The sequence below is a fragment of the Neofelis nebulosa genome, chromosome 7, assembly GCF_028018385.1.
Source record: "Neofelis nebulosa isolate mNeoNeb1 chromosome 7, mNeoNeb1.pri, whole genome shotgun sequence".
NCBI classification, from domain to species: domain Eukaryota; kingdom Metazoa; phylum Chordata; class Mammalia; order Carnivora; family Felidae; genus Neofelis; species Neofelis nebulosa.
In genome coordinates, this window is record NC_080788.1 from 115,051,161 (window position 1) to 115,064,848 (window position 13,688).

Sequence of the window (13,688 nt, forward strand, 5' to 3'; positions counted from 1 at the left end):
GAAGAAATGGGGTTAGCTACTTGACCGTAACCACATGAGGAGTTGGCAGTGGAGAGTGGATTAAGATTTCCATCATCCTAGTAATTGGGCCTGTTTAATCCCAATCCTGCACAAATCCTTCTTGTTAAAAGTTTGAAGTTTTAATTTTATCTTCTTCAAGTCAACAAAGGAGTTTTCAGCCTGCATCTGGAGAGTTGTGACTTCTTCTTAGTTCTGGCCTATAGCTGGCATATTGGAAATTGGCAGAATGTACGGTCAGGAGAGGAGGGAGATCTCAGTAAAGCACCACAAAAATTCCACTCCCCCCTCCCCAGCATACCCATTTCATTGCCCCAATTTTGTATGGCTGGCAACTGATGATGTTTGGGTTGTAAAAAAAAATCATTTTGCCCCACTTTTTTGGGCAGACTGAAGACAGGATTGAGGTCAGAACTAGAGCAAAGTATTTGGTTTTGTTGAAGAAGCTGAAATAAGAACCACTTTGGAGGAGATGTGTAGATAAAAGTGTTGCTGTGGTCTGAATCACCAGATGCTTGCTTGTAGAAGTTGGAGTGTGGGAGTGTGTTTCTCTATTGGCATTTTGACACAGAGGCAGGTGAGATCAATGCCACCTTTCTGCAAAGTACTCTAAAACCCCTTCTTCCTTCATTAATATTTTTCCTTTGAAGATAAAGGAGCTGCCTTTAGTATGTGTTAGCATTCCTTTCACAGTTAAATTACTGTTTAGTGGTATGTGATTTCTTTGTTACACTAGAATGTGGTAGATACTCTTCATATATAAGCCCTGGATTTCAGGCTTTGTTTTTAGGATGAAGTTCTATTATCTTTTCTTTTTTCTTTTTTGGCAAGAACCTGTTGGGGATAAAACACATTTCATGAGGCAAATTAAAAATAAATATTTAAATTCATTTTTTTTCCTTTATCTAAAAAGTTCAAAGCACTTATGGTCATTATTGCTCTCAGGTCAATCCTCTGAGACAAATGTATTTATTTTTGACCTACAGATAAGAAATCAAAGTACAGATTATTAAAGGCATAGTATCACATGATTTATACTTATTAGGTTCTCAGTAAACGTTTGGAATGTATTGAATAGTAAGTTTCTTTCTGATAGTAGTCTAGAGCAATGCTTTACAATTTTTCTTATGTTATAGGACGCTAGAAATTGATACTACTTATATGGCACATGGAATAGGCCTTTTCAAGGAACATCTCTAGTAATAACATAATGTAGAAAGTTGAAAATCTTGAAAAATGTTATGCTACAATGTATCTGTTGAGAGTAATGCTGCCACAGAGCTCATGGGTTGGACTGCTAGTCTGTGCTAGTAAACAGACAGTGTAGGAGTATCATGCCTACTATGATGCTGGAGATTCGAATGGCTTAGAAGGAGACACAAACACTAGGATTCCAGCCAGTTCACATCTTAAAGTATTTCAAGACAATTGTTTCTTGTACAAATGGTACAAGGTACATGTATGCGTATGCTGAGGGTGGGGTGTGCTTTATACTCCACCCTTATTCCTACCTCGTACTCCGTGACCAGAGTTGCTCTGTGGCAACAACAGCTTCTCCGTTCTGAAGAACATCTGTGGGCCAGAGCATTGCCTAACTCATTGCCTAACTCAACAGTCAAAGAGAGAAGTTTTATCACTTGCCACCTTGAGATACCCCAACTTTGGGTGGATTCGGGAGCGTAGCCTACAGTTTTAGAACATTTAGTTTGATGGAGTACTGAATGTTTGAGAGCTCCATCTTCTTCATCTTTCTTTTGGCCTTGTGTGGTATTTTGCCCAGACTTGTTTATCCTGCAGCAGGAGAGAGTTGTACTGTGAGCGAGGGCCAGCTGGAGGAGTATTCTTGGTAAAGAAAGTACTTGACCTTGATATGGAAGATATCAGCATGATGATGATTATGCTTTCCAACATTTCAGGCACTATTCCAAGATCATATAGTGAATCCTTACAACATCTCTATGTATGAGGTAACTACTATCATTATCCCCATTTTATGAATAAGGAAACTGAGGCAAAGAGGCTCAGTAACTTTTCCAAGGTGATATGAGTAATACATTGCAGAGCCAGAATGCAAAGCTAGAATGTCTGGCTCCAGAGCCTGTGGCCTTGCTTTACTTCTCCTCTAAGTAGGGATGGGGAAAAGCACCTTAGGGAGCAGATTCATGGAATACAGTGGTCCTAGTGGCTGGGTGAGCCCTATTCTGAATTATACTTGAAGAGGTACAGAAAGGAGATGGGGGAATGTGTGAAAACAGTTTCTGTGGGTGGAAGCAGCCATACTGGCTGCCATGGCAAGCCATGTTGGAGCCTGCCTGGCGACTGCAGCAAGACTTCCTCTCTTTACAGGTTGGGGACACTAAAACGGGGAACTGGAAAGACAGGCTGGCATCACCTACTTGAGGCAGGTGAAGAAAGGGAATCATACAGTAGAGGCATTGGTATTTTGTGGTTAGATGAGGACATGGCCTAATGCGAAATGTCACTCATTAGTTACATCAACGTTTGGATGCTCTTTGACAGAGCTATAGGAGTGATTTGAGGGTGGGTTTTGGTCTTGACCCTGTGCCACAGTAAACAAAATGAAACTCTCCTTGAGCTAAAGGTAATGGAGATGAAAGTGTGTTTACATAGATGAGCAGTGGGATTTATCCAGTGACTCTGGAAGGTAATCCCAGGGTTCAGTGCTCCATGAATACCATGCCGTGTTCTTAAGCTGGTAAATTACTGTGAGCTTTTATGAGAATGGATTGTGGGAAGCATCTAGATGAAATTCAGCCTGTTTCACCTTGAGTCCAGGGCCCACTAATGCACTCCAGGTGTGCAGGCTGCCCAGGCTTTCTGCCTTGGAAGCCTCAAAAAAGAACTTTCATCCCAAAAGGGAAGCTTTGAAGAATACCAAGGATCTTTCTATCTTTCCTTGTTTTTTGTATTCTTTCTGCCCACATTTGGTAATTGGAGATATTTGTGGTGTTAAAGCCAGACTTGTTCCTTCTCAGCCTTCCCCTCCAACAGTGAAATTTTAAGCCTGTGGCTTCAGTTGTGCACAGCAGTGATTTCTCTGCAGTGTCCCTCAGATGTAAAAGGAGAATGGCTGAAATACTAGAAAGGGGGATGTAGGAAATCACCAAACGACAATTTTCCACGTCTATAGATCCTTTCATCTGAGGGCAAAAGAAGCTAGAGAGGGTGCCCTCCAAAAAGATTGAGGGGGGTGCACAATTTAAAACTCTCTGGTTATGGGCTAAGGAACTCTAAAGATCAAAGCACTGTGTCCTCAGAATTACACAGTGAGTCACTGGAAAAACTCTGAGTAAAAGTCAGGCATCCTGTTCTCCAATCTTACATGGCTAATAAGTACAATTGGCTTTAAATAGTGCATTTATTTTTTTTTTATTTAGATCCAATACTATCTTAAAGAATATAATTATGTGCGCATTATAGATTAAGATTTTCAAGCCCTAGAGCATTATGAGCTATTTTGCCATGATGATAAAGTGGGTGAGGTGAAAAGGTGCCTGAGAAGCCCTCATGTCTGTTGTGTGGTCCCTATGCTTCCAAGGCATATCGGCCTCCCTTAAAAAACCACTGCCATTATTCAGGCCGTCTTGTGGCTTCCATTTAAAAGTTCTCCTTTAAGAGAGATTTTTCCAAAGCTAAATTAACAGCTATGAGGTGCACTGGGTAAGTCTGTGATTTACTTTTTTCCAATTTTGACTGCTGTAAGCATTTCAGTCTGTTGCCCACTAGTTCAGATCAACATACTGGTTTTAACTTTATCTCCAATGTAATGATTTAACATAATATAGACTAATGTGTTTGCAGGGTTGAGGGCAGTAGAATTTGCTTGAACAGGAAATATGTAAGTTCTGTAAATGTTTTAATGTTCCCTTCAATTTGGGCTCTTTTTCTTTTCTTCTTATTTTTTAATGTTTATTTCTGAGAGAGAGAGAGAGAGAATGAGAATGCACAAGTGGGGGAGTAGAGAGCGAGGGAGACATACACTCTAAAGCAGTCTCCAGACTCTGAGATGTCAGCACAGAGCTCGATGTGGAGCTTGAATCCATGAATGGTGGGATCATGACCTGAGCCTAAGTTGGTCGCTTAACCAACTGAGACATCCGGGCATCCCTAGATTCCTTTTCATATGTCCTCTTGATATATGCCAGTTTCTGATCATGGGTGATCTGACTTGAAGGTCAGATGACTTGAAATTCAGATGGTTAAATTGTGTGTGTATGTGCACATGTGCACACACACATGGTGTTCATATAGTAAAGGAGAGTCAGAGTTGTCAATCTTCTCACCACCTGCCAGAAGCTGGAACAAACATCCACTGCAGAGAGGAGTTCTAAGGCACCTTCCCTAAGCATGTTCTAAGAAGTCACCTCCCAGAGAAAAATTTGAGGCATCTGTCTCTTCACTTCTTAGAAAATTAAGGGGCATTGACTCTCTGGGACTGTTACCTAGAGAGGTGAGACACAGGACAGTCACCTTTGGGGCCATCCAATAAGTATATTAGGGTCAAGGAAGCTTTTGCAAATCTTTTGAAATGTGTGTAAATATCAATAACAAGGCTGTAGTGAAATGAATATGAGCTTTGCAGTAAGACAAACCAGGGCTTAATGTTGGCCCCACCACTTTCTAGATGTGTAAGCTTAGATTGATGACTTAATTGGCATGACCCTCAGTTTTCTCCTTTGAAAAAATGAGGATTGGGGTGCCTGGGTGGCTCAGTTGGTTGAGCATCTGACTTCGGCTCAGGCTATGATCTCACAGCTCGTGAGTTCGAGCCCCGTGTCAGGCTCTGTGCTGACACCTTGGAGCCTGGAGCCTGCTTCAGATTCTGTGCCTCCCTCTCTCTGCCCCAACCCACTTGCATTCTGTCTCTGTCTCTCTCAAAAATAAACAAACATTAAAAAAAAGAAAAAAAAAGAAAAAATGAGGATAGTAATAACTATCACGTGGATTTGTTGTGAGGACTAAGAATATATATATGAAGTTTCTAGGATATAGACTTTGAATAAATATTAGTTTTACTTTCCCTCTGTCTTAACCACCTGATTGGTATTTTTTTTTATATTAAGCATAATTTATTGTCAAATTGGTTTGCATACATTACCCAGTGCTCATCCCATCAGGTGCTCTCCTCAATGCCCGTCACCCACTTTTCCCTCTCCCCCACCCCCATCAACTCTCAGTTTGTTCTCAGTATTTAAGAGTCTCTTATGGTTTGCCTCCCTCCCTCTCTGTAACTTCCCCTCCCCCTTTCTTCCCCCATGGTCTTCTGTTAAGTTTCTCAGGATCCACATATGAGTGAAAACATATGGTATATTTTTTTCTCTGCCTGACTTATTTCACTTAGCATAATACCCTCCAGTTCCATCCACATTGCTACAAATGGCCAGATTTCATTCTTTCTCATTGCCAAGTAGTATCCCATTGTATATATAAACCACATCTTCTTTATCCATTCATCAGTTGATGGACATTTAGGCTCTTTCCATAATTTGGCTATTGTTGAAAGTGCTGCTATAAACATTGGGGTACAAGTGCCCCTATGCATCAGCACTCCTGTATCCCTTGGGTAAATTCCTAGCAGTGCTATTCCTGGGTCATAGAGGAGATCTTTTTTTTTAATTTATTTTTTTAACATTTATTTGTTATTGAGAGACAGAGCACAATCATGGGAGGGGCAGAGAGAGGAGGAGACACAGAATCCGAAGCAGGCTCCAGGCTCTGAGCTGTCAGCACAGAGCCCGACGTGGGGCTTGAACTCACAAATCGTGAGATCATGACCTGAAGTGAAGTTGGACGCCCAACTGACTGAGCCACCCAGGCACCCCAGGGTAGATCTATTTTTAATTTTTTGAGGAATCTCCACACTGTTTCCCAAGGCGGCTGTACCAGTTTGCATTCCCACCAACAGTGCAAGAAGGTTCCCATTTATCCACATCCTCTTCAGCATCTAGAGTCACCTGATTGTATCCTCACTTGGCTAAGAATAGGGAAAGAAGAAAGCTCTTTTGTGTCTCTCCCTATAAGGCACTAATCAAATCACGAACGCTCCACCCTCATGACTTAATTACCTTGCAAAGGCCCCATCTTTGAATACCATTACATTGGGGATTAGGGCTTCAAATTATGAATTTGGGGGATAACACATTTAATTCATAATATGCCTCTCCCTTTTGCATATCTGATTTGGAAAATCTATATGCTCTAATTTGTTTTGTGTTTTTTTCTCTATAAAACATTATCAAAGTCTTCTCAAAACTTGAATGGACGTTTGGATTTTGTTGAATCTTTTCATGATTTGCCTTTAACACATGTATGATTCCATCTGTCATTTGATTTTCTTAGCCTATGTGAAATTCAGAATAAAAGTTCACTGACAGAAAGTAATTCAGCATGCTGAATTTGCATATCAAAGCCTGGTCAGCAGGTATGGCCCTAGACTGAGGAAGATAGGCAATCCATGACTATGTTGGAGTCTGGCCTTGCCCACATGGCCTGGTTGATTCATCACCTGTCAGGGAGACTGTAACACTAATTACTGTAATACATAAACCCCCAAATTTCAATGATGTAATAAGTACAAATTTATTTTTTCCTTACATCAAGTTTAATCAGATGTTCTTGATTGATCGGAAGCTCTTCTCCAAGCAGAATTGTTTTCCATCATGTGGTTCCTTCTATCTTGTGGCTTTACCATTTTCAACAGATTCATGACTTCCAGAGTCACCCTGTAAGAAGAAAGCATGAGGGATTATGAATCGGGAGGTTTTTAGGGGCCAAGTCTGAAAGTGTCTCAGATCATTGTCATTGATATTCCATTGACTAGGACTTACATGGCCATACTGAACTGCAGGGATAGCTAGAAAATGTGATATAGCTGTGTGTCCAAGAAGAAGAGGAAATAGGTTTAGTGATCAGCCAGCAATCTCTGACAACTGTCATCCTTCCAGACTTACATTTCTTTTCTTTCTTTGACTGACCCTTGTTCCAGTGTATGACATATTGATTTGTGATTTTAATTCTAGTTTGGCTAACTCCTTTTTTATGAGATTTTGATTTACTTAACTTGCCCTCATCTGATAGCCTTTTGACTCAGATTCTTGACCCTGTCTTCTGGCCATTTTTCATTCAGAGAAGATTAGAGTTAGAACATTTTAGAGATCACTGAGTTTGACAGTGGTTTTTATACTAGAGGTACTAATTTCCAAAGACCATTGGTAAGCTCACTTAGTACATCTAAACAAAACATGAATATATCAAAATCTGTGTTTCTAAGGCTTTCTTCTTTATAATGCTTGGACATTTTGAAAGAGGAAGAGGTTAGTAAGAAGGAAGGTATGATGTGTTCATGGATGTTAGCCCTTGCTTTGACTCTCATTAGCCATGTGAAAATTTTCTCTTTTTTTAAATTTTTTATTTTTTTAATGTTTATTTATTTGTGAGAAACAGAATGTGAGTGGGGGAGATGCAGAGAGAGAGTGAGACAAAGAATCCGAAGCAGGCTCCAGGCTCTGAGCTGTCAGCAGAGCCTGACACGGGGCTCAAACTCACAAACGGTGAGATCCTGAGCTGAAGTTGGAGGCTCAACCGACTGAGCCACACAGGCACCCTGAAAATTTTCTCATCTTCTAATGGGCTTAATGGAATACAGAGAAGAAATATTGGAAACTTATACATCCAAAGAGCAGTGTTATCTCTGGTGGTGAGATTATGAATAATTTTTGGCTTGGTTTGGTTTTCTATTTTTTCTGTTTTTTATTTTCCTCCAAATTTTATGCAGTGGCAATGTGTTCATTTTGTATTTACTTCCCCTCCCAAGCCCAGTATCTCTTAAGATGTAAAACTCATGAAGAGCAAAAAGGATGGAGATTGTTACCAGCCCCAACTACCTCACAAAGTTATTATGAGAATCACATGAAACAATGTAGAAGAGTATACTTTGAAAAATGAATAATAACTAATAAGGTAATGCTGGCAGGTTATTGCCAGCAGGGTAGATTTAGCCTTAAAAATTTTAGAGTTTCTGTGTAGGGGCAGCAGGAATGCACGCAGAAATCCTGAATCTCTTGAATTCACCATTTGGGTTTGCTGCTCCTCCAAGAGGAGGAAATTCCACAGGTCCAAAATGCATATTTGTTCTCACAAAGACAAAAATGGAAGATTATTTGTGGCTGGTATAGACTGACCATAAATTAATCAGCCTTCAGATCATCATTTAATTAAAAAAAGTTTTTTAAGTGTTTGTTTATTTTTGAGAGAGAAAGAGAGAGACACAGACAGAGCATGAGTGGGGGAGGGACAGAGAGAGAAGGAGACACAGAATCCCAAGCAGGCTCCAGGCTCTGAGCTATCAGCACAGAGCCTGATGTGGGGCTCACACCCATGAACCATGAGATCATGACCTGAGCTGAAGTCAGACACTTGACTGACTAAGCCACCCAGGCGCCCCTCAGATCATCATTTTAAAGTCCACAGAGAAAAAATTATGTTAGCAAGGAATTACACCATGTTCTTGAATAACCTGAGGAGAGAGAATAGAAGAAGGCAGATAGATGACAATTGCCTGCCCGCTAATCTGAAGACTTTCTTATTGGTATGTCATGCTGACCACATAGAAATGTGATGAACCTGCTTCATTGGTGGTGAATCTCACATGGAAACTCTTAGTTCACTTATCAGGCTTCCCTCAACTTTTGTGATTATAGGCCACCATCGAAAGGTTTTATTTAAATTAAATTGATCTTTCATGCGTTTTTCTGTCTGTGAAAGTAATACATACTTATAAAATTTAGACCTTTAAGAGATATATTATGGAGAAAAAGAAAAAGCCTCCTATAATCTTAGACTTAACTACTGATAGCATGGTTCTTTTTTTATATTTCTTCAAAATTTTTCCATGCATATATGAACATGTTTAGTATTCATTGTCCTAACAAAAATGTGTTTCTATGCCATATACAGTTTTGCACAATTTTCTCATGTTACATCTTGGACATATTTTACAGGAGGATTTTGATACCAGTTTTCTTATATTCCTTCAGAACCCCTTAGGCCCTGATTTGGATGGTAAATACCTTACAAGGTTAATAAAGAAGGGAGCTGGAGGGCGACTTTTGTTGTTTTTTCCTTTAAGCAAGAGATTTTTAGGTTTGGCCATATTGGCCAATCTATTACTTGTGATCGTTGTATTAATAGTGTGAATCCTGAAGTAATGATTTCAGGAAAGCAATTTTTTTTTTCCACCCTGTCATTCTTTCCAGCAATGAGCTTGTGAAAACTAACTGAAGTTAGAGGTGATGTTGCTTTGCTCTGGAGAGAAGGAATGAGTGAGCTATTTACCTAGAAACAAACCTAATCTAGTCACTAGAGAGAGAATTTAAATTCATTATCTTGGTATGTGGGATTTTCTTGGTCCGTCTCTCTAGCCTCAACTGCCAGCATCCCATCCCATGTACCTGTGCTTCAGACACATTGTATTTCTTGATGCTCCTCACCTTTGTGTTTTTGCATTGATTTACCCCCTACTGGGTTACTGTTTGCTAGCCTCTTTGCTAGGTGAGGCTTTCATGTTCATTAGCTCTTTGGTCCCTAGACAAAGAAAGGAACCGCCTTTTCCTCTTCTCTGCTTCTCTATTATGATGGTTCAGATGCTATAGTGTAATTTGCCTTATGTGTCTTCACCCTTTTAATTTTTTTTTTATCGTGGCATAATTTATACACAATAAAGTGCACAAATCTTAAGCATACAGTTGATGAATTTGCCATGTCTGAATTTGTACCTGGACTGTGAGCTTTCAGAGTTTTGGAACCATATTTTATTCATTCTTACAGCTCCAGAGATACTTAGTAGTGCCTGAATGAATGAGCGACCACAATGATTTCCTCAGTCTGTCTAGTGTCGATTCCTTTATGGGAAAGGGACATTAAAGTTTGTTTCTTGTAGGAGTGTGGAACCAGTTGTATTTGTTCACCTCCTTGCTATTAGCCCTAAAAGAGATACAGCCTGAATTATTATTGATTTCCTCAGTGGCGATTATGGATCTATGAATAAAAACAAGTTTCATGCATTTTTCTACCCATTTGATAAAGTTATATGAGAAACTATAAATCTTAAAAAAAAGAAACTATAAATCTCAAGACTTGAAGTAGACAGAAAAGAGATGTAGTTAAGATCAAACTGCCTTTTTCTGACAATTTGTTCCTAATAGAAAAAAAAGCAACAAATCCCTCCCTTAAATTCCTAAATCTAGGTTTAAGTTGCTTAAGAACTGGAATGACATTTAATTTCAAAATTACTTCTCCCATTAAGAGTTGCTGACATACTAAAGGAAATGGTATTTATGCATTTTTTAAAGCTAGATATCAGAAAACTTAGAGTAATTTGATTTAACAAAAGGGTTTAGTAGTCTTCCTTGAAAGATGATCCTGAAATCAATCCCTTTAATTTACATTAGGCTCTCCAAGGAAATAAACAAACTTCCCTATTTAAAATGAGGCTGGTCTAGTTACCTTCTCTGTGCTAGAAAATCCAGGCTGAAATATCAGTACCTTGCTCTAATTCAGATTTTAAACTTTTTTTTTTGTAAATTTATATAACAGTTTATTTTATACTTTTATTTACATTTTTACCTAAGCTCATTCAGATTTCATAATTTTTCTATGAGGAAAACATTAACTCTGTTGCAGTGGGAAAACAGATTAACTTTTTTTGAAAGGTATATATAGAAATAGGCAATATATAGCACCAAATGGACCTGCTTTTTTCACTATCCTTAGTGACCTAGATGGCCTTATCCTTTCTCTGCCTGTCTTAGTATTCTTATACTACTACCCTTATTCTATTAATTAATTAATCAGCTCATTCATTCACATAATCAGTCATTGTTGATGCCAATTATGTACAAGGCACTCCATACTCTGGGGATACAAAGATGACAAGTTCAGATTAAAATTTTATCTCTGCTCTCTGTTCTTAAGAAATTATTTTTTATTCTCTGTGGTTCATTGGCTCAAGTTAATGAGTACCCATTTAGGATTTATTCTGTGCTCAGTACTGTTCAAGATCGTAATCAAAATCTCTCTAGAAGCTAGCAATTCATCCCATTGATTTAAATAGTGACTAATGAATTTTCAGTTCTTTGTGTGGTTAATGTTATACGTTTCATTAGTAATAATGAAATGGAAGATCTAAGCAAACTCCTTTTTCCTGGGAAACATGTATCTTCCTAGTTCCCAATATTAATTGTCTAAATACTTTTAGTTAATGCTGTATCACTGCAGGGCTTTTAAAGAAACAATATCCTTTTTCAAATTGTTATTGTAAATTCACAAAGAATGTATTTATGTCAAATGTTATTGTTCATTTTTGGAGGAATTGAGTGGTTTGTTGGCAGAGTTGGGAGTAGAAATGTGATTGCTTAAATCTTACATTGTGTTAAGATATGGACTAGCGACATACAGACGAAAATTAATCATATGTGCTTTGGTCATGGATCTGCTTTATGGAAACTTGAGTTTTTGTGTAACAGCTTGAAACCATTACCTGATCAGGCCAGTTAATAGGACAACCCAATAAAAGGTATGGGAGGTTCTATCGTAAGAAACTAGGTATTAAGTGATATGATTACTTACGAATTGAAGTGAGAAAAGTCAGGTTCTTCCTTTAGTTTTCATCTATTATGGTCATGGGGAAAGTAGTTTTTAGAATTAGGTCCTGAACCCATCTAATTAACTAAGACTGGAGGGACACTGGCAGCTTCTCAGAGGATAGTTAACGGAGCAAAGGAATAATGGAAGATCCTTTCTTCCTTGTCTTCGGTGGTCTCTCTTTTGAGAGCCCATATCTTCCTCAGGAATAGCTTCCCATACTCAGAGAAAACTCAGATTGCTTTGGTCTGAGCCTATAAATCAAGAGGTAAAGCCTTTTCCTGCTCTCCTTAAGAGAGTTCTGCCCTCAGTAGAGGGCAGAGAAATCGTGTATGTCATTAATCACTCGAGAATTGTTTACCATGTTAATCTAAAGGGCACTTGCCCATGGCAGGCAGTAAAGTTACCTTAGTTGTCTAAGAATAACCTGAGTGGTTTACTCAGAGGGTTTGCAAATGTTTGGACATTATTCAAGAGCTGCCCTAGACTGACCAATTAGCTTTATTTTTCACTGCTCTTCTCAGATTTATCTTTATACCATCCAATTGCATTGAGAGGAGCAAGGGTTCCCAAAACTGCAACATTACTGACTTTCCAGCCATGTGACATAGCTTTTCAGACACCGAGTTAAATTTCAACCCAGACATCTCTCTTCAATTCAGGTCACCTACAGGCCAGACAAAACCAAGGTCATGTGTTGAACCAATGTAAGGAGTTTTGTTAGTTGCAATAACTATAATGTTATTCACTATTTGAAATACTATACCATGGTTAATCATAAGTTGCAGCTGTTGTGTCCTTTTATTTATGAGCCCTTAATCAAGAGGACACAGCAAGGGCCACTGTTTGAAAGGAGCCTTTCATGAGGTCTTCCTTTTGGATGCTCTCCCCCTTTCATTGTGAAAAGAAGAGGACTTCGTGTTGACTTGCAAAAATTATTGAATATTATATATTGACTTCTCTGAAAACAGATATTTCTATTCCAAATTGAAATGATCAAATTGTAATCTTTATGTTTCAGCTAATGACAACAGAAACAGTTGGCCAGTGCTCTCCAGACAATTTCTTTCAGTTGGCCCCAAACATGATTAGTTCTTAAATGTCAGCCACCAAATGTTATATATTGTCTCTCTGAAAACAGATTTTGCTCTCCAGAATTCAGAGTGTCTGTTTTTAACCATATGTTTCCACTATTGGTAATGTAAACAGCCTAGATGTCACCAGACAGCTCTTTTTCCTGCCCTCCACCAACCTGATGGATGCGACTTTAAATGTCAGTCTCTCTCTTTCTCTCTTTTTGTTTGTTTACTTTTATATCCTTACCTTATTTTGTGAGAATACATCTTGTGAGTTACCCTTGTTGAAAGGGGGAGTCAGATCCAGCAATTTGGATAGAATCATTTTATGAACTAATTTTGGAATAGATTGCTTATACAAATGGATTTTTTAAACCTAAGAATATAGTAATAAGTTATGTGTTCAGATTTGTTGATTCGTCAGCTTCATCCTGCCCTGGGTTTGTAACACTAAAACTGGGACAGCTGCTTTTCTTTGAGGCACTCAAAAATGTTTCCAGACTTTCAAATTGCATTTCCTTTTTACTGATCGCTTTTTCGTGGATTTCACTCAGGTGAACTTTTATTCTTCATTTGATGATCTCTTGGCGAGTCTTTTGCTCCAACCATTTAGATTTCATGTGGCTCCCTGAATACAGCATGCTTTTACACATCTGTGTGGCTTGAACTATGCTCTTACCTCAGCTTGGTGTTCTTCTCTCATTTCCTGCAACGCTTGGCATCTCTCAAGGCAAGGCTCAGACGCTTCTGCCATCATTGAATTTTGCCCCTGCTTTCCAGTTGGACTTGAAGACTGCTCCCTTGTACTGCTCTCTTTGACCTATAATTGGAGCACTTAGTTCACTCTACCTTATGTTTTAATTGATTTTGGTACATTTCCCTCCTTTATGAGAGGCAAACTTTGAGAACTAGGAGCATATCTGTAAGCAGCAT

The 13,688-nt window shown here is 38.8% G+C and overlaps 1 protein-coding gene and 1 long non-coding RNA gene across 6 annotated transcripts in view; one reads left to right on the forward strand and one right to left on the reverse strand.

Annotated features, from left to right (window-relative positions):
- Window positions 1-13,688, forward strand: part of RAD51B (RAD51 paralog B) — a 644,260-nt gene that overhangs the window by 304,539 nt on the left and 326,033 nt on the right. The gene's annotated exons all lie outside the window — the stretch shown is intronic.
- LOC131517393 (uncharacterized) lies at window positions 6,603-12,147 on the reverse strand. Its single transcript, XR_009264572.1, has 2 exons — window positions 11,665-12,147; window positions 6,603-6,761 (listed from the first exon to the last, which is right to left on the reverse strand). It is a non-coding gene; the product is annotated as an uncharacterized LOC131517393 (long non-coding RNA).